Below are 21,623 nucleotides of genomic sequence, written 5' to 3'. Positions count from 1 at the left end.
GTCTGTATTACACTGTTGCCACCAAATTTGTTACTTCCAATGTGACTCTTTCAAGGATGATGTCATAATTTATATTAATACTTCAAAAAGAGGCAGGCCTGGAACTAGCATTTACGTTCAATAGCTATTGACTACTATAGGATGGAGGTGTACATATCCAAGTATCAAAACACATTTTAAAAAAATGTATAGAGATACCAAAAAGTCCTTAAAAAGTGGGGAAACAGAGAATATAAGAAATAAGAATATATACAAATTTACACTGCTATTATGTTTTTATAAAATATGCTAAATTTCTAGCAGTTTCCTTTAAAACAAATGAATTAAAATTTCCCCCAAAATGTCAATGTTGTACGAGTATTACTAAATGACTTAAATGCTTCCTAAATGATTTTCTTAAATCACAACTGCACAGCTAAGAGAAGGGCCAGTTTTTTTGCTTTTCAAAGTGTAGAACTGGTTCAAGTCCAAACAATCACAAAGAGTACAGCACTTTGACATAAAGGTCAAACAATAATGGATCTCAGATCGCATCATTCTTGCCCTGGAACCAGGAATCTGGTACATAATCGTCACCAATCCACACCGATCTCCTAGGCTTACTGGAAGAAGGAAGGCACAACAGCCAAGTCCTACAGCAACTGCCCTAGGTTTCCCCTTTTGTAAGATGGAGAAACAGTAGTGCCTCTCTTACAGTGAGGATGTAATGAAAGCTCACAAGTGCTGATTAACCATGCCCAGGACACAGCGGGAGCACAGCGAATTCAGCTAGTCTGTGCTGCCCACGCCAGCCTGCCTGTGCCTAGTTACAGCTCTCCCTCTGCTGCTAACGAGGGCTCCTGCCCACAGGACCGACCATACTACCTCGCCTAACACAGCTGATGAGACAGAGTGTGCCCTATGCTGCCAGTCTAAAACCACAGCAAGCGTTCCTTTCCTATAAAAATTATACTGGGAACATGTATACATGCCTTTGACTTCTCAATCACCAACCATTACTTGTGCCTACACATGCTGGCATTCCCCTTCTGGTAACTCCGCGGAAATTAGATCTTATCTCTAGTAGGACAAGTAACTTCCTACTAAAACAAGAATACACAGATGACATTTCACAAACACTAATTGTGAAGGCGGTATGTGATGACGCTGTTCTTCACCATCTCAACAGTAGATTGCCTAGTTATACTCACACACATGTGAGCAGCCAGCCTAGGAACTCCTGCCACAGCAACTCAGGCTCCCATAACCACAGGAAAACACACCACACCAAGTTATAAAATTCAACTGCACCCAGTTTGACCAACTGTACACAGGTTCACAGGCTAGCCTGGCTTCTTCTAAAGGTGCCATTTATTAAGCACCTATCTCCTGCCTGGCATCATGCACTCCAAGATGGAGAAAGTGAGACTCTCCCCAGGGGTTAAGACTTCTGTCCAAAGTCACAGCTGCTAAGTGGCAGAGCTTGGATTTGAGGCCAATCTGGCTGACTCCCAAGCTGATGGGCATCAACTCAATAGTGCGAGGGAAGGCCACCTGAAGGAAAGAGCACTGACCTAGGGATCTAGGTGTCCAGAAACTGAGTAGCTGTTCCTACCAGGATTCACAAAGGAGGTGGTAAGGCTACTACTATACAGTCCAGAACAAGTCCCTGATTCCCTTGATCTTTAAACCCTTCTTTCAAATCTACAGTGTCTGCAGCTTGCCCCCACGGCCTCCTTGGCAGCCTGGGCTCCTGACTGTTGGAGGACTACTGTGCTAATTGAGGGGGAAAGGGGACTGGGGCAAGAAAATGTATGCACTGGTTAAAATTTACCTGATGGCACACTTGAAAGGTGTGCACTTTAGTGTAAGATACCTATTTCTAACACTACAACAACTGCAACAACACACAGAAAAGACAAAATTCAGTGCTAGCCGACCTGCCATATATCAGTAGTGCTCAAGGCTGCAAAGAGCAGGCCTGGATCTCCCAGGCAACTGCATCCTCAGTGTGGCTCCGTGAAGCGGTGAGGGAGCTCCAAGGGCAGCGTGGGAGACAGGAGGTGAGCCTCAGCAGGGCTGATGTGGAACTGAAGACACCAGCAAAGGCCCAGGGACTGGCTCAAGCTGCAGGACTCTTAAAGAGCACGTGGTGATTCGGGAGAGAAGGGGTCTACACAGCCAGTTCCGGACTCTGCCTTGACCCCTTCTCTTCCAGGGTCCCTTTACCTGCCTTTCTCATGCCTTTAACTGTCTCCACCCTATACCAGATCTCAGCTACTCATTGTCCAAAAGGCCTGGCTCTTCTACAGCCATCAGAGGAGCTACCGCCATTTGTATCACTTCCGCATTCATATGGAGCTCAGTCCTGGGGGCTTCTTCCAGGTTCCATCTACGTGGCCCTTCCAATAGTGCCCCAGTCAAGGGACCCTGAGTGATCCCTTCACCTCTCAGAGCTTCGGGCTCCTCTTCTGTATAAATCAGGATCATTACTACCTACTTCCCAAGGTTACAGTGTGTGTTGGGGGGTGGGGGTGCTGTGAAAATGCTTGGCAGCAGGAGGAGCCACAGTTGGCTCCCTTCCCCTGATGATATACGAGAACACAGACCAAACAAGTCGTGGCAGTCATGCACTGGGTCCAGGCCCCAGACCACGGAATCTGAAGCTCTGCACACTTCCGTCTCCCCATGAACCCCACAAAATTGCCCCAAGAGACCTGCCGCAACTTTCCACAAGGTCCCAGTTTACATTCTAAGATTTCCTCTCCTCTGCTGAGCCGACAATTCATTTGAAAGGTGAGGTGAACAAAGTCAAAGGTAGCTAAAAGAAGACGATGAGCAGCTAGAAAAATTCAACTCGATTAATGATCTACTGAGCACTGCAGTGCAGAAACTTCTCTCCTACGCTGGCTCCTCATCTGGGAGGCACCTGGACTCCTGTGTTTCTACAATAAATTTAATACATGTTTGTATCATTTCAAAAGGACCCACTGTTTGCAATATGACTTGCTAGCTAAATGAAACCTGCATAATTTCCCCTCTACCCTTCTGAGTTCTTGGCTGGGACCCCCTGTAATACAGATGGAACTTTTTTTAAGATTTATTTATTTTTGGTTGTGCTGGGTCTTTGTGCATGCTCTTCTCATTGCGGTGGGTTTTCTTGTGGAACACAGGCTCTAGGGCGTGCAGGCTTCAGCAGTTGCGGCTCAAAGGCTCTCTAGAGTTCAGTATTTGTGGTACACAGGCTTAGTTGCCCCTTGGCATGTGGGATCTTTCAGAACCCGGGATCAAACTCACGTCCCCTGCATTGGCAAGCTGATTCTTAAACACTAGGCCACGAGGCATGCCCTAGGCAGAAGTTTATTAAATATATATGTCATGTACATATGGGAGATTCTCAGGAAACCAATCACACTCTCCAGGATGGCCCAAACCACTACCTCAAATACCACCTGCAGCTTAAGACCAAAGACAGATGTGAGTGAGAGGTGGAATTCATGGAAGGTGAGAGGGGGAAATGCTTGGTAAACACAGGCTGCCCTGCAACGCAGATACGTTTCCTGGGTTTAAAAGTCATCCGTATCCATGGTAAAAGCCATCTTCCTAATATAGGCCCCCTCTTCCTAATGTAAATTTCATTTATAAGTACAGATTTCCCTTACAAAAGGACCATTTTCAGAGCTCCTCAGGCGTCTGTAGTTTCTCAAAATAATCCTATGCCAAAGAGGCGTACTTCATATTTTGAGTAGTGTATTCTACCCCCTTTGCCAGCCAAGCTCAAGGCTCGCCAAGGCAGCTGGGTGGCTCTGCACTGACGCCCATCCTCCCAACCTTCCCTACCTCCAGGCTCCCCTGCTCTGTGTGCCTCTCACTGTCACACAGCTAGCTACAGCTACAGGCCTGTGGATTCCACCTGTCCTTTCCAGGGTGATGAGCAAGAAAGAGGGAAGTAGGAGCTGGTGCTCAGTAAGAGCGAACATGGACAGCAGAGCACGCCTAGACGCTCCTGTCACAGATGGGGCAAGCGGGGCCAGGGGACCGAGGTTGCCCTCGGGGTCCTTTAGAGATGGAGAAGCTCTGACACAGGGGGCTTTGGTGTGAGCATCCAAGGCCGGCCTGTCCCAATCAAGGGGTAAGGCTCAATGTGAAGACAGAATGACCTTTGAAAAGCCCTCCTGTTCCCCAGCAAGGATGGAGAAGAAGCTGGAAGCCAGTGAGCGCTCTGGAGCCAGTTGAGCACAGGTTCTACTCTCACAGATATCTTGGAGCATCAGGGGAGAGGGTAACAGAGGGGGAGAGGAGGGAAGGAGGGAAAGGGAGGGGGCAGGAGAAAGGGACACACACACACATTCACACACACGCACACTGCTCAGAACACTGCCTGCTGTGCTCAATAAAGGTCAGGTGTCGCCGCTTCTGAGCCTAGCCCAGGGCTGTCCTTCAGTGGTTGGGCGGAGGTGGGTTCTAGGGTTGCACACCACAGGGGACATGGTTGTTTAGTGTGGACTCAGAAAGGCCTTGGACATCTGCAAAGAGTGCCAGACACAGGGGGAAAAAATAACTCTTCTTATTTGCTTTTTTCAGCAGTGAAGTACAAGACACTGAAAAATGTCTCTGAAGATGTGGACAGAATCCAGCAGGTAAAAGCTGGTAACGAGAAATAAACTACAGCATTCTCATTATTAGTACTGCCATTTGATTTTTTGTGTATGTTTCATGTATGTGTATGTTTTGCGTATGTTTCATGATGATGACCATAAAAGGTGTGCAAAGGATCCCACAGTGGCACTGGAGACCCTGCTGGCTTGTCTTCATGCCATCATGACCAGGTCCCCATCGGATCCCGGATTCCTATGGTGGGAAGAGCTGTGCCCTTGATGAGTGAGGCACCAGAAACTCCCTCATTCTCTCCTTCCTGTTTCCTGCCTCCCACAGCGACACGCGTTGGGTGATGGCAGTCTGCCCACCCTCCCTGTTAACAGGGTTGGCAAGAGCCTTCAGGGCCCTTCCCTAAGGACAGCCCCTTGTTCCCAGGCTGCCTGCTTCCCTACAGTCACCTCAGTAGGCTTCAGACCTGCACCTTGACCACTGCTGAGCAACTCAAGCATCCAAGGTGAACTCTCCTGCTGTAGACCCATCTATCCCCAGTCTCAGCCCTGGGCAGCTGAGCCCCACCTCGGAGATGGCCCTCGTTACACCAGTGCATCGAGGGGCCAGTGACAGGCCAGCAGGACTGAACTGGAGGCCTCAGTGCGGTGCTTGGGCATGTGGCTCCAAAAAGATGTGTTTTAAAACAAAATGCAAAGGGTAAATAAAGAGGTTAGAAAAACAATCACTCTTTGCATTGCAAACAATGTGAAGACATCAAGAAATTGGAAAGCTGTAATAATTTCCTTTTCTCCCAGAAAAGCATGCCCAGCAGGATTGCTCGGCCCTGCCCCAAAGCACAGGCCCTGCATCTGGCATCCTTAAACAAGGACGGTCTTCAAGGGCACTTCAAGGCCTCAAGGCGGAAACAGCTTCCTGACTCAAATAGGCTGTTTTTAAATTGCGAGGACAGAGCAAAATGTGTGCCCCACTCCATGTCACTCAGGGCAGTCTGGCATGCCTTTCTAGGCAGCCTTGCAGAGATCTTCAGCTTGCTAATTAAATTTACCCCCACTTCACCCCATCTAAATACCTCTTTGGAAAAACAAAAACCACATAAATCTTAAAGTTCTAGTTATTCAGTAGGTCTGAAGCCTACTGAGGTGACTGGGAAGGAGGGGCTGTCCTCAAGGAGGGGGTCTTGGTGGGCAAAAGTTTATTTTGAAAACAGTAAGATTACAGATTGTAAGAGAAAAGATTAAGATTACAGATTGACACAAGAAAAGGCAAATTGTGAATCGCACTCCTCATTTCTGAGAATGATTTTTGCAGAGTAAAACCACAAGGCCTTCAGAAGTGAAGTCTGAAGGGTCACAGCTCTGTGCAGGCTTCTCTTTGGGTTGTTCCATGGGAAAGGCTCCTGCCATTCAAGACAATGCGTGACAAACGCCCGTTTGTGCACCACAGCTGGGTTTGAGCACGGCCACCTTGCCTGTTGTGGCTGTCACTGTTTCTCTCCTTTTCTCATCACAAGAATAAAAAAACTGATAATACGTGTTTTTTCAAATCTTGCAAATACTATCACCAAAGAAAAACAATATGCCAGCCCATCACAGCAACCCAGCTTTGGATTCACATTATTTTAAATTAGCCAGACTGTCACACTTAAAGGTCACTACATACATTTCTATTACAGCTGACCCCAGACCAGTGCTTATGTGACCACTGCCTTTAAAAACAGCACACTAAACAATTCTCAGACTCTAGTACAGTGGCTCTCAACCAGAGGTGATTGTGTCTTTCAAGAAACACTTGGCGGTATTCAGAGACATTTTGGGTCATCATGACATGGGGGAGGCATGCTACTGGCATCTAGTGGGTTGAGGCCTGTGATGTTGCTGACAATCCTATGGCGCCCAGGACAGCTGCCCTGACATACACTAAAGAACGAGCCAGCTGAAAATGTCAGCAGTGTCAAGTTTGAGAAACCCTGCTCTAATAACTTGCACTACAAGTGAAAAGTAGACAAACTTCCTCCTCACTGAATACAGCTTGGTTCTTCCCACATCAATGCACAATAGCATGAAAAAATCTAGAAAATGATATAGAATAAACATGATTCCCATTTGGACAATTTAGTTTAAAACTGTAGCAACTTATAGTAATATCCATTGTATTTTTAAAATTCTTCTTCAAAAACAGATAATAAGTATCTTAAAGGTGTTTGACAGCATCAGCAGGGACAATTTGTTCCCCTAGGCAGGACCTAAAATTACTAAGAGTGGCTAAAATTACTAAGAGTAAGTGATAAGGGTTGTTTTGTAACAAGCATCTTGGAACAAACTGCCCCAATGCCGCCTTCCTGGATGGCAACACAGTGAAACCACAGCGCGAATCTGAAATGGAGGCAAAGGCAATAAAATCACAACAAATGTCCTGCACTCATAGGGGGAACTGGGGAAGGGGGCAGAAGAGAGATGGATGGAGCAGCTCTGATGCCTATAAAAGCCAACAAGCATTTGAAAAGTGGGTTTACTTGATTTGATCAGCACTAACAGGAAATCTTATATATTTGATCAAAGTTTTTTTTTTTTAAACACAGCATTTCCTTTTGGGCACTTTTTTTTCCCCATAAAGAATCAGCAAAATGTAGGATGCTTCACGACTGCAGACACTGGGTCCCTTTTTATAGTAACAGGAAGGATATTTCTGTTCCCAAGGCAACCCGAGGTTTCACTCATCAACATGGCACCAACTATTTTCATGAAGCACAGTATTGATCTTCTGAGGTTTCAAAACTGGGAGTTTTCTGCCTAAGACAGGGCATGATGGTCCCCACCCCTGACACCACATCTGAGTTGTGCATCAAACATAAGAAATAAGGATAAAGAGCAGGTATCAGGTAAAATACTTTCTCAAGTTTTTCTCCAGGTGCTCGTTCAAGCGGATAACAAGGCATTTGGTCCAACTGGCTCTCAGACATTTGCTCTTTGCAGAGAGATGTCCACTGGGAACATGTAAGACCTAACAGCAGTTCAAGGGCAGGGGAGTGCTGTGGGCAGCCTGGCCCTTCCCAGAGCCCTGCCCCCACTGCCCTTCTGCTCTGCCCTTCACGCGGCCAAGGCCGTCCTGCACCCAGCCTCTCCTCCTGGCCCGCGGCGGGGCCTGGAAGGGGCAGGGCGGCATGTTCCTTGCCTCCCCTCTCCACCTTGTTCTCTGCCTGCCTCTGGCCTGTGGAAAACTTTCACCAAAGAATAAGTTTAATCAGAGAAATGAGAAATGCTGAAACAAAAGAAAACAGTCTAAGGAGACTAAATAATAACAATGTAGTCATTAAGCATAGTCAAGGACCTTTAGTTCTTTCTCAAGGGCTGTAGATAATATCCAGAGTCATATCCTGTGAGCTGTCTCATAGATACTAAAACCCCAGGCGGAGAAGTTAACTACATGAGGACCAGACTGTACCCAGGACTTGAGCTGCCACAATTCCGAGAACTGACCGCAAAGAAATGGGAACAAGTGCACCCCGGAACTGAAGATTAACTGTACCTACAACAACCAAGATGATGCTGGTCAGACCACCAATGACCAATTTGAAGATGACTGCTAGAGATGACTGTACTGTTCCCACATGGAGTGCCCCCACATCACTCTGTCTATAAACGCTCTCACCTCCTGCGTCTTGTTGGGGAGCAGGGCAGTCGGCCTTTGGACAGATGTCCGCTACCCTCCCCGCCAGTTGCTGGCATCTGAAATAAAGCAAACTTCCTTTTCTACCACCCTGGCCTCTTTACTGGCTTTTGAGCGGCAAGCAGTTGGATCCCCCACGCATACCTTTCGGTAACAGGCCCAGGGCCTGAGCCACAGAAAACCTGTATGCCTCTGTGAGCTACACAGTGAATTAATAATCCAGATGAGTGTTCATGGGGATATGATCAGGAATGGAATGGAAAGGGAAAAATGCATTCTAGCCCAGAGAAGTGTATGCTACACAAAAAGGCATTTGCAATAGCAACAGAAAGTGGTAAGTTTGGTAGTCAACAAAGTGGTAAATTTGGGGAGCTTGGAAAGTAGCTAAACTGGAGACTTCAACAACAGCCAGTTTAGAGAAATAATGCTGGTGATGACGAGGATGAGCAACATCACTCATGCCAGTGCTAAATATGTTACACTCTAAGCTCATTTAATTTCCCAGCAAATGTAAGTTCAGTTCAGTCGCTCAGTTCTGTCTGACTCTTTGCGGCCCCATGAATCGCATGAGTGCATTCTCAGTGAGAGAAGTACTCTGCAGCAATAAAGCAATGAATTACTTATATATACACACAACATGGATGAATCTCAGAAACATACGGAGTGAAAGAAGCCAGAAAGAAAAGAGTACACCCTACATGATTCCATGGACATGAAATGTTAAAAGTGGCAAAACTAATCTATAGTAACAGAAAGTAGATTAGAGGATGCCTGGGGCTGAGGGCAAAGCATGTCTGCAAGGGGCTGCGATGGTCAGAAATGAATACATTCGCTGAAACACTGGTATTAGTATACTTAAAATGAGTGCATTTTCTCTGTATATCAATTATGTATGCAAATCTATGTACAACAAACATATATACTCAACAAAACTAATTTAAAGCAGATTTCCAAACTCCTCCTCAGACCTGGTGAAGTGGCATCTCCCAGGAGGAGGCAGAAAACCTGAATTAGTAACACAGAAAAGGAGGCCTAGTGACATGAAGCAGCTTCATGAAGGTCCCAAATAAGTGGTTGACGAGCATCTCTGTTCATAGGAATGAATATATATCAATATTTCCCTAATAGTAAAACAAAGAGGGAACAGAGCAGGATAGGGAGGGGAGATGAGAGCAGTGTTCATGACATGGCCTGCTGTGTCCAAGCAGCATTTAATGGGCCATGATAAAAAGCAGTAAATAAATTATTTCCATTTAAGACAGTAAGAGGCCAGTTCACATTAATAAATCATTTCAATATCATTCTGTCCACATCTCAACCTACTCCTCAGATGTGTTCCTGAGTCTGCAAGCTTGAATAGGACCATTTCCTAGGGGACTCTGCCCTCCTGCCACACCTAGCTCCCATCTTTTGTTGGCAGGAGCCAGGGTCTCCCTCCCCTCCAGGTCTTTGCAAAGCTCTGTCCCCAGATTGGAATACCCTCTCCCCCAACCCAGCACACACACACTTAGTATTGACTGATGAGTAGCTACTTCCTCCAGGAAGCCTTCCAAGATCTACCCGGGTATCCCAGAAGGGAAAATTCTGTGTGCCTCCGCAGCCCATCCATCTTCATTTATACAGTTGTGATACTCCAGCTTCATATACCCTTTTATTTTCTTTACCATTGTTTTCCCAGCAGTCAGTCCAGAAAACGCTCCAGGGAAGTTTTTGTTGTCTGAACACTTCAAATACCATTCCATTCATGTTATCTGTGAGACCCTTAAGTCTGGTCTTCTCCATCACCCTCTACTGTTTGAATAATATAATTCTTTCACACAGGGAAAACAATTAAGTACCTACATCTGGCACATTTGGTTCTGTGCTCTTCAGGGAGTGGAAGGGTGTGGGGGCCTGGCTGGGCTCAGATAGGTGCCTGGAGACCCAGACACTGACACCCCAGAACCAGGCAGGTCTGATTGGGCCCCCTGGAAAAGGTGTCATCAAACCTACTGAGCCAACAGATCTGTGTCACAGCCACTGGCTGCGATGGAGACAAACCTGGTCCTCAATGGAATACGGAGAACTGACTGGTAACAACAGCTCATCTGTTATTCACCCCACCAGGATCCATTTTAGGAAAGCAACAAGGGCTTAAACCAGTGGCTCTCAAACTTGACTTTGCGTCAGAATCACCTTGAGGGCTTGCGAAAACAAAAACTCTGGGCCCCACATCTACAAAAAATCTGGGCCCCTGACTCACTAGGGCTGGGATGTGCTAGTCGCTCAGTCGTATCAGACTCATTGTGACCCCATGGGCTGTAGCCCACCAGGCTCCTCTGTCCATGGAATTCTGGGCTGGGCAGGGTTGGGGTGGGGCTCAGGAATTTGCATTTCAGACAAGCTCCCAGGTGGTGATGATATTTGCCCTCTGAGAAGCCCAGAGCTTGCCTCCCACAGGCATCTTTACACATAGCCTCAGCCCTCTGTGTTGTCTTGGAAAAAAATCTTTCAGGCCCTCAGCTTCTTGTCAGCAAAATGGGTTACATGCTATCTGCTTCTTGGGGTTGTATTAGGGATTAGAAAATACATCTGAAGCACATAGCACGCTATCTTTCATGGGTCACAGCTTTACCCATAAAGATATTTTCTGAAAAGGTATTTAGGAAAAGTCTTGTTTAGAATGCCTCAGTGGCTGGAAGATGAAGGACCTGAGATCCTTCTGCTTTCCTGTTCAGTCATTCGAAGTGTGTCTCCCCTTCAGATCACAAGATGCTGCCATGGCACCAGCATCATCTTCTCACAGGAGAGCAGGCAGAGCCGGGGTGAAGAAGGGAGGAGCCAAAACAGGGAGGAAGGAGCTCTCTCCTCAAGCTCATTTCTCTTGGATGCCAGAAAGATTCCCCAGTAGTCTTCCCCTTAAGGCTCCTTGGCTGGTACTGGATTACATGGCTACAAGGGAGGCCAGGAGAGTGGGTACATGGCAAAGGGGAATGGAACCACCAAGAACAACTTAGGCTTGAAGTGACTCAAGGTTTGGCCCCGGTGTTGACTATCCCAACACCCCAGCTCTGAAGAAGGAAGGAATGGCTGCTCTGCTGTTCATCCTCCTGTGTGGATGCCCCACCACCAGCCAGTGAGGGGATGGATGTCCCCAAACAAAGCCTGGATCAGCATGCTGCTGGAAACAGATCTGGTCCCAGGTACCAGCTGCTGAATAAACTTAAATTGCTTGCTCTCTCCTTTCTCCTTGTAAATTGAGATTACTGCTGCCTTTGCCACAAGGTAGAGGGAAGAACTCTGAGAAGGCAATGGCAACCCACTCCAGTACTCTTGCCTGGAAAATCCCATGGACAGAGGAGCCTGGTAGGCTGCAGTCCATGGGGTCACAAAGAGTCGGACACGACTGAGCAACTTCACTTTCACTTTTCATTTTCATGCACTGGAGAAGGAAATGGCAACCCACTCCAGTGTTCCTGCCTGGAGAATCCCAGGGACAGTGGAGCCTGGTGGGCTGCAGCCTATTGGACACGACTGAAGCGACGCAGCAGCAGCAGCACCAGATGGGAAGAACTAAATAAAAGAACAGCCTGTCCACTTTTTGTCTTTTTAGACTGAACTCTGAAAAACTAGGGCTGTGTTGACTGTGTCACACATCACCGGTCAGCACACGTCAGGTACTCATAAATGTCTGCAGAGTGTGCCAAGAGCCACTTTTAAGCACCTGTCCTTAGATTCTGTCAAGGCTGTTTCTAGAAACACCTTCTGGGGATTTTTACACCAAAAGAGATGCTGATGAAATAGAAGCTAGAAGGAAACAAGGACTAACACAGATGACAAGGAGAAAAGACTAGCTGCTGTAAAAATAGAGCAAAGACTGTTACCAGGTTGTGGTTCAGGCGGGCTTGGGTTTAGACAGGACATTCAAAAGACACTGCCATGGAGGAGGGCATGCACGACAGGACGCAGGGGAGACAACTCGACTGTGTCTCTCCTACCGACCTCGACCAGCTAACTGGAGCCTGGGATTGGGAGAATGCTGCAGCCACTTCCAGGTGGCGTCTTGAGTGTGGCATGCAGCAGGGAGGATTGAGGAGTGTCAGCATGCATGTCACATGGTTTTCCTCTCCCTGGATGAAGTAACTCAGGGATGTTATTTTGACCAAAAGACATTGACTGGGACTTCCCTAAGGGTCCAGGGGTTAAGACTCAGTTTCTTGCCAGTGTCACCCCCTGCACAGGTTCAATCGCTGCTCAGGGAACAAAGATTTCACATGCCACATGGCAGAGCCAAGGAGAAAAAGAAAGAAATTGACTGGCCTGGCCTTTGTGGTCATTTGAAGGGGTCACAAACCAAACTCACCAGTCTTTTGCAGGCCTAGAATGGCTCCTCAACAGCTCTGACCCGTGAAAGGAGGTGTGTGATGTGCTTTATTTTCTAATTCTTAATACAAACTCAAGAAGCAGGTGTCATCCATATCATTTTACTGACAAGAAACTGAGGGCTTGAAAGGTTTTTTTCCCCAAGACAACACAAGGGGTTGAGGCTATGTGTAAAGATGCCTCTGGGAGGTGCTCTAACACCTGGCTCCTGGGGCCCTGTCCTCCTAGGGGTCTGAAGGCCGAGCCTACACAGACACTAGCTGACTGACATCTAGAGCTAGGTCAAAAGTGGTCTCCCAGGGACTTGCCTGGTGGTCCAGTGGCTAAGACTCTGCACTCCCAATGCAGGGGGCCCAGGTTCAATCCCTGATCAGGGAACTAGATCCCACATGTCACAACGAAGATTGAAGGTCTCACATGCTGCGACTGCGACCCAGCTCAGCCAAATAAATAAATGATTTAAAAATAAAAGTGGTCTTCCAGGCTAAAAGTGATACAAAACCTCTGCCATCAGAATGTTCACCAATTTCTGATTTAAGAAATAAGCAAAACCCCCCAATTCCTCCCCAAACAGGAGCTTATACTATTTCTCTCAACCAAAGTATACAAGGAAAGACAGGACAGAGCTTGCTCTAAGAGTACACCATGCGCTCTCTCACGTGGCTCAGAAATTTCAGAGAGAGGGCCTGCTAGTACTCGCTCCACTGCAGGAGCAACAGATAGGAAGGGATGGGAGGCAGACACAGCCAGCCTGCAGACACACACTGCTGCTGGCTCCTCAGCACCAAACACAACTAGTAGACTCATTGAGTAGGGCTCGGACTACCCTTTTCTGTCAAGGTTATTTGTTTTGAGCAAGATGGTTTGCCCTGATTAAAGCTACCAGTGGCCAACAGTAAACGATAAAATGTTTTAATTTCCCAAAAGAAATGAAAATATCTATAACTCCCAGAAGAAACTAAGCTTAGCCAAATCTTTCTGCATTGATGTTTATAATCAACACAACGTTTTATGAAAATTAGTTCATAAGATTTATAGTCTAAAAAAATGAGTAAAATGTGCATGCCACCCAGTCTCTGCTTCCCCAGTGTTAACTGCCCAGCTGGGCACAACAGTAACATCAATGGGGCTCAGATTCCATTCACAAGGCTTTGGCTTATTCCCTGCAAAACCTAACCTGGTACCTTGTATACAGCAAGCACACCATAAAGTATGCCCTCTTAATACCAGGGCATATATTAACTCTGTAAATGGTAATTTACGGAGCTCTCACTCTCTGCTAGGCATTGTATTAATTGCTCTGCCCACATTCTCTTGTTTAAATCTCTCAACAAGCTGTGCAGTTGGATATTTTACTCTCGCCTTCGAGAGTGAACTGACATGTTCATCTAGATAATAAAGGGAGCAGAATCAGGATTCAAACTCAGGGCATCTGGCTACAAAAGCAAGCAGAAAGCTATGCTCAATGCAAGTGCAACCAGTTATTTTGTCAGCAGCAGTAACAGTGATTAGCATGCTACACACTGATACACTTGACACTGGGCCACACAAGTTTGAACTGTGTGGGTCCACTTACACACGGATTGTTTTCATTATTAAATACTACAGTACTACATGATCCAAAGTTGGTTGAATCCATGGAGGTGGAATCGCATGTACAGAGGAACTGCCTATAAGGAGGAACCATGTATATAGTTCAGTTTAGTTCAGTCGCTCAGTCGTGTCCAACTCTTTGCGACTCATGGACTGCAGCACACCAGCTTACTCTGTCCATCACCAACTCTCAGAGCTTGCTCAAACTCATGTCTATAAAGTCGGTGATGCCATCCAACCATCTCATCCTCTGTCATCCCCTTCTCCTCCTGCCTTCAGTCTTTCCCAACATCAGGGTCTTTTCTAATGAGTCAGTTCTTTGCATCAGGTGGCCAAAGTATTGGAGTTTCAGCTTTAACATCAGTCCTTCCAATGAATATTCAGGACTGATCTCCTTTGGAAGGAATGATTTCTTTGGAAGGAATGATGCTAAAGCTGAAGCTCCAATACTTTGGACACCTCATGCAAAGAGTTGACTCATTGGAAAAGACTCTGATGCTGGGAGGGATTGGGGGCAGGAGGAGAAGGGGACAACCCAGGATGAGATGGCTGGATGGCATCACTGACTCAATGGATGTGAGTCTGAGTGAACTCCGGGAGATGGTGATGGACAGGGAGGCCTGGCGTGCTGCGATTCATAGGGTCGCAAAGAGTCGGACACGACTGAGCGACTGAACTGAACTGAACTGATCTCCTTTAGGATGGACTGGTTGGATCTCCTTGCAGTTCAAGGAACTCTCCAGAGTCTTCTCCAACACCACAGTTCAAAAGCATCAATTCTTTGCCACTCAGCTTTCTTCATAGTCCAACTCTCACATCCATATATGACTACTGGAAAAACCATAGCTCTGACCAGATGGACCTTTGTTGGTGAAGTAATGTCTCTGCTTTTTAATATATGTATATAGAGGGTCGACTCTAAGTTATACTCAGATTTTCAACTGTGGGGAGGGTGGGCACCCCTAACCCCTGCCTTGTTCAAGGGTCAATAGTATTTGAAGATCTACCATTAGTGACTATTAAATACAATTTCTGCTAGAGAAGAAGTGACTGAATTTACACATCTAGAAACTGCACACTTGATTTCAGTCCCAGAACTTGCTCACACTGCAAGGCTGGTCCAACCCAGAGCAGCTTCTGGGCCTGTGGTTCTGAATGGCCTAGTTTTCAAGAACCCTGCAGCCCAGCGAGACAAAAGAAAGCCAACCTGGGAGGGAAAATTGAAGGAAGATGGTCAAAAGGTACAAACTTCCAACAATAAGATAAATACATGCTAGGAATGTAATATACAACACAGTGGCTATAACTAGCACTGCTATATAATATATAGGAAAGTTGTTAGGACAGTAAATCCTATGAGCTACCATCACAAGGAGAACATTTCTTTCCTTTTTTCTTTTTATTGTATCTATATGACAAGAAATCTATATGCAGGTCAAGAAACCCGTATGCAGGTCAAGAAACCTGTGTGCAGGTCAAGAAGCAACAGTTAGAACCAGACATGGAACAACAGACTGGTTCCAAATTGGGAAAGGAATATGTCAAGGCTGTATACTGTCATCCTGCTTATTTAACTTATATGCAGAGTACATCATGTGCAATGCCAGGCTGGATGAAGCACAAGATGGAATCAAGATTGCCGGGAGAAATATCAATAACCTCAGACAGGCAGATGACACCACTCTTATGGCAGAAGGTGAAGAGGAACTAAAGAGCCTCTTGATGAAGGTGAAAGAGGAGAGTGAGAAAGCTGGCTTAAAGCCCAACATTCAAAAAACAAGGATCATGACATCCAGTCTTATCACTTCATGGCAAATAGATGGGGAAACAGTGGAAACAGTGTCAGACTTTATTTTTCTGGGCTCCAAAATCACTGCAGATGGTGACTGCAGGCATGAAATTAAAAGACTCTTGTTCCTTGGAAGAAAAGCTATGACAAACCTAGACAGCATACTAAAAAGGAGAGACATTACTTTGGCAACAAAGATCCGCCTAGTCAAAGCTATGGTTTTCCCAATAGTCATGTATGGATGCGAGAATTGGACTGTGAAGAAAGCTGAGCACCGAAGAATTGATGCTTTTCAACTGTGGTGTTGGAGAAGACTCTTGAGAGTCCCTTGGACTTAAAGGAGATCCAACCAGTCAATCCTAAAGGAAATCAACCCTGAATATTCATTGGAAGGACTGATGCTGAAGCTGAAGCTCCAATACTTTGGCCACCTGATGCAAAGAACTGACTCATTAGAAAAGACCCTGATGCTGGGAAAGATTGAAGGCAGGAAGAGGCGGGCGACAGAGGATTAGATGGTTGGATGGCATCACCGACTCAATGGACATGAATTTGAGCAAGCTATGGGAGATGGTGAAGGACAGGGAAGCCTGATGTGCTGCAGTCCATGAAGTTGCAAAGAGTTGGACACGACTGAGACTGAACAATATTACAAGATGGATGTTAGCTGAATCTACTGTGGTAATCATTTCATCATATATGTACATCAAACCATCATGAAGTGATGTATATCAATTATTTCTCAATAAAACTGGGAAAAATAAAGAAATTCAGCCTCACAGAAACAGAATGAAGGCAGGTGACTTAGAAGGGCTTCCCAGGGTGCAACAATGGCTGTCTATCCATCTGTCAGATGAATTCCTGTAGTTGTGCCCCATCTACCAACTCATTTACTTTGACAGCTATTTAAGGAGGATTTACAGCTAACCTGCTAATGTAAGGAGAGGGAGGGAGGAGGTAGGGAGATGACAAGAAAGCAACAGGGAAAGAAAGCAGAGTGGATGGCTTATACTATAATTTAGGGGAAAAAATCACTGGTAGACAAGGATCTAAGAAAGCTGGCCCCAAATCTGTAGAGAGAGTATATCAGTGGCTGGGTTGCCTAGGACTGGGAGATGGGAGGAAACAGGGAGTGACTGGCAATAGGTATGGGATTTCTTTTGCAGGTGATAAAAATAACTTAGAATTGATGGTGCACAATTCTGTGAATGTGCTAAAAAGCCAATGAACTGTACACTTTGAAGGGGAAAACTCTGTGTGTGTGCGTACGTTAGTTACTTAGTTGTGTCCAACTCTGCGACCCCATGGACTGCAGCCTGCCAGGCTCCTCTGTCCATGGAGTTCTCCAAGCAAAAATGTTGGAGTGGGTAGCCATTCCCTTCTCCATGGGATCTTCCTAACCCAAGGTTCGAACCTGGGTCTCCTGCATTGCAGGAGGTTTCTTTACCGTCTGAGCCACCAGGAAGCCTGGGAAAAACTGTATGGATTACCAAAAAAGAAAGAAAGAAACAAAGCTGGCCAACTATCAGAAAATCACAACAAAACCACCTCTAAAGTAACAAATGTTACAAACCACAAGTACATAAGCAGAACCAGTGAAAATCAGAGCACCCTGGTATGTATGAATGGTAGGTTATAACAAAAGTGGATGAGTTTTATTGTTTGCTTCAGAGCAGAGCAATCTAAAATCTAAAAATTAAATATATAAGGCATTTTTTGGTAAACAATCTGTTTCATGTTTGAAAACAAAGTAGTTGCAGAATATGGGATCAGAACCAGAGAACGAAGAGAACCAGTTCCAAGCCAGGCAAGGACATCTGACAAAACAAACACAGGAGGTGCTACAAAGCAGCAAAAAGCCACATAAAAGCCTGCCTGATCCTACAGAACCAGGCTTTCAGAGTATTCTTGAGGAGGGTGACCCATTTGTGAGGTTATTCAATATCCTGTTCCATAAAACAAGGCCTCATAAGTAGCTGAAAATATGTCAGGTGGCAGGGGAGCCTTTCTGATTTTCGGCCCTAAAGCCCTATAGTGGGCAGAGTATTCCTCCTAAAGCCTGTGTGGCATTTCAAGGATCTGGTACAAAGATCCTTCTTTTTAAAAGTTTCATACTAATCCTGAAAGCGCCCTCCCTTACACCCAAGCCACCTTCAAGATTCTCTCTCCCACTCTAGTTCCTCAGAGGTCATAAAAATCAGTGACTAGTGGAGATGATTGCACAACCTTGTGAATACATTAAAAACCATTGAACTGCATACACTTCACAGGATTGAGATTTATGTTATATGGACAATACCTCAAAATAATTTTTAAACTGTTTAAAAAATTAGAGACAAACACAGAATTACTACAGGACCCAGCAATTCCACTTCTGGGTATATACCCCAAAGAATGAAAAGCAGGGTCTCAGGGCTTCCCTGGTGATCCAGTGGCTAAGACTCTGTGCTCCCAATACAGGAGGCCCAGGTTCGATCCCTAGTTGGGAAACTAGATCTCACATGCTGCAACTAAGAGTTCACATGCTGCAACAAAGACAGAAGATCCTACGTGCCACAACTAAGACCTGGCACAGCCAAATAAAAAATAAAAATAAATATTAAAATAAATAAATAAAAGCAGGGTCTCAGAAAGATACCTGTACACCCATTTCACAGCAGTATTATTCACAACAGTCACAAGGTGGTAGCAACCTAAGTATCCATTGACAGATGAATGGATAAACAGAATGTGGTTTATACATATAGCAGAATATTATTCAGCCCTTAAAAAGAATGAAATTCAGATACATGATACAACAATGGATGAACCTTGGGGACATCATGCTAAGTGAAATAAGCCAATCACTAAGGGAAAAATATTGTATGACTCTACTTATATGAGGAGGTATCTAGAATAGGCAAATGTACGGAGACAGAAAGTGGAATATTAGTTACCAGGGACATGGGGGAGGGGATAATGGGGAGTTACTTAATGATACAGAGTTTCTGCCTGAGATGATGAAAAAGTTCTAGAAATAGATAATTGTGATGGTTACACAATATTGTGAATGCATTTAATGTCACTGAATTGTACACTTAAAATGGTTAAAATGCCAAAGTTTATGTTATGTATATTTTACTACAATAAAAATCAACTAAAAAATCAGGGCCTTCACATCTAAGAATTCATACTTGATATCTGCTTCAAGGTAATAAGGTGCTACAAAAAGGACTTCAGAGAGCAAACACCCTTTTTATATTACAAATTTGAGGCTGAAACATTTTAATTGCATTAGTCAGGTTTCAACCCATTAGGTAGTTAAGATTTAATGCTTATACATTTAACCTTGTCATTTGGAAGAAGAATCAAAAACAGAACAGCACAGATAAATATCTCTGCTTTTCACTCCATTAAACAGCCTGCAACTGTAAGATACCTCTTTGTCAGTTGCTTCATTTGCTACTATTTTCTCCCATTCTGAAGGCTGTCTTTTCAACTTGCTTATAGTTTCCTTTGTTGTGCAGAAGCTTTTAATTTTAATTAGGTCTCATTTGTTTATTTTTGCTTTTATTTCCAATATTCTGGGAGGTGGGTCATAGAGGATCCTGCTGTGATTTATGTTGGAGAGTGTTTTGCCTATGTTCTCCTCTAAGAGTTTTATAGTTTCTGATTTTACGTTTAGATCTTTAATCCATTTTGAGTTTATTTTTGTGTATGGTGTTAGAAAGTGTTCTAGTAGTTTTCAGTGCTAAACTTGGATTATAAGTAAATTAGAGAAAGCACAGCTCAGTAGGTCACTAGGTCCTTGAAAGGCAATACCAGTCTTTATCATTATCAATATATTATATACAACATATATATATATACTATATATATACATTGTAGACAATGTATATATACAACATATATATTATATATATACATTGTACAACATATATATACACGTTGTATACAACATATATATGTTGTTTGTATATATACACACAATATATATATACATTGCATAATATACAACATATATTATATACAAACATATAATTTTTATGTTTATAGACATGTTGTACTCAATGCATAGATGATGACAATGATATCCGTGACCTCAAGGAGCATAGCTACATGTAAGACACCACACTAAGCACTTTGCATCATTACCTCATATAATCCTCCTGTCAACTCTGTGAGGAATTTGCTACTATATTCATAAGAAGTTGTGTCTGGAAGAGACCGTGAAACTAACCCATGGCCCCACAGCAAGTTAGTGGCCACACTAGTACCTGATCAGGAGAAGGTAAGTGATAAACTCATCAAAAATTTTTAAAAATTTTATTGTGGTAGGGATACTTAACATGATACACTCTTTAAAAAGCTCAATGTGTACTATACGGTTGAACAGCAGATCTCTAGAACTTATTAATTTTATTTAACTGAAACTTTATACCCACTGATGAGTAACTCTCCATTTCCCCCCAGCCCCTGGCAACCACGATTACATTCTTTGATGCTATGAATTCGACTCTTCTGGGTACCCTCATGAGGTGGAAACATGTAGTATTTGTCTTTCTGTAACTGGCTTATTTCACTTATCATAATGTTCTCAAGGTGTTGTCTCTGCAGGTGCCCTGATCTGGATTCTGAGGAGGGGACTCCAAGCGATTGGGCTCTCAGCCTCCTTGGTCCAGGATGACAAGGAACAAAGAGGGAGCAGGGTCTAAGTCCTAGAGGGACAGGGCTTAGCAGGAATGCAGGCACCTGAGTTTCTCCGCAATTTGAATACAGCAGGCAGAGCAGTGAAAGGCCAGGGGGTCCCCAGCACCAGCCCTGCTCAGCCTGTCCCAGGAGCGTCTACCCTGAAAGAGTAGTCTTCTCAGAAGACCGACTCCCTCAGGATCTGAGTACTGACCAGCCGAGGCTCAATCAGTGACACAGGTTTTCCCACAAGGGCTGGGGAAGTCCGCTGCCATGCGGCCGGCAAGCTCCTCATGCACACGCCACACCTGATGGTCAAAGTCACGGCAGCCAGGCCCGCTGCAAACACCCCAGCACCTGGAAACAGAAGCCAGAGGCCTTGAAACCTGAGCACCTTCCTGGAGCCAGGTGCATGCCCGGCCAAGGAGAGCATCGCGAACAAGCATAGGAAGTGGTCCCTTACGTCCAGATGCTCCCGAAGGAGCCACAACCCTGCCTGCCTTTGTCTCACACTTGTCCCACCTTCCAGACCAGCCTCGCCAGCCCCAGGACTGCTGCGCCCAGCCTGCCATGTCCAGGGGCATCGCAAAATCACTTCCACTCTGCCTCCGCCATCCTCAGCAATCCCAGCCTGAAGCTTCTACGGCAGGTTTCAGTCTACACACGCGACATTCCCTGGTATCAGGGACACCCGGCTTACCTTGAAAGGTCTTCCTCCAGGCGAGAAGCTGCAGCGTGCTGCTACACGAGCTGAGTCCAGGGAGAAGGAAAACCCAAGCCTCTGTGCAAGGTCCAGGTTCAGCCTCCCCATAAGGCGGCCTGTGGAACTGCACGGCCCTCTCTCATTTACATGCACGCTGAAATCATTTCCAACCAACGCCCTCAGGAGTTGAGGCCCATATCCCCTTCTAGGGCACTGCTCACTTATAGATTAACTACCTTGGGAGAGAAGAGT

At 45.3% G+C, this 21,623-nt stretch overlaps 1 protein-coding gene and 1 non-coding gene across 2 annotated transcripts in view; one reads left to right on the top strand and one right to left on the bottom strand.

Annotated features, from left to right (window-relative positions):
• MAP7D2 (MAP7 domain containing 2) overlaps positions 1-21,623 on the bottom strand; it is an 89,830-nt gene that overhangs the window by 54,488 nt on the left and 13,719 nt on the right. The window lies entirely within an intron of this gene.
• Positions 12,924-12,996, top strand: TRNAG-CCC (transfer RNA glycine (anticodon CCC)). Its single transcript has one exon. It is a non-coding gene; the product is annotated as a tRNA-Gly (tRNA).

This window comes from Budorcas taxicolor, chromosome X, assembly GCF_023091745.1.
Source record: "Budorcas taxicolor isolate Tak-1 chromosome X, Takin1.1, whole genome shotgun sequence".
Classification (NCBI taxonomy): Eukaryota; Metazoa; Chordata; class Mammalia; order Artiodactyla; family Bovidae; genus Budorcas; species Budorcas taxicolor.
The sequence above is the reverse complement of the archived record's forward strand: the minus strand, read 5'-3'. Positions and strand labels throughout refer to the sequence as shown.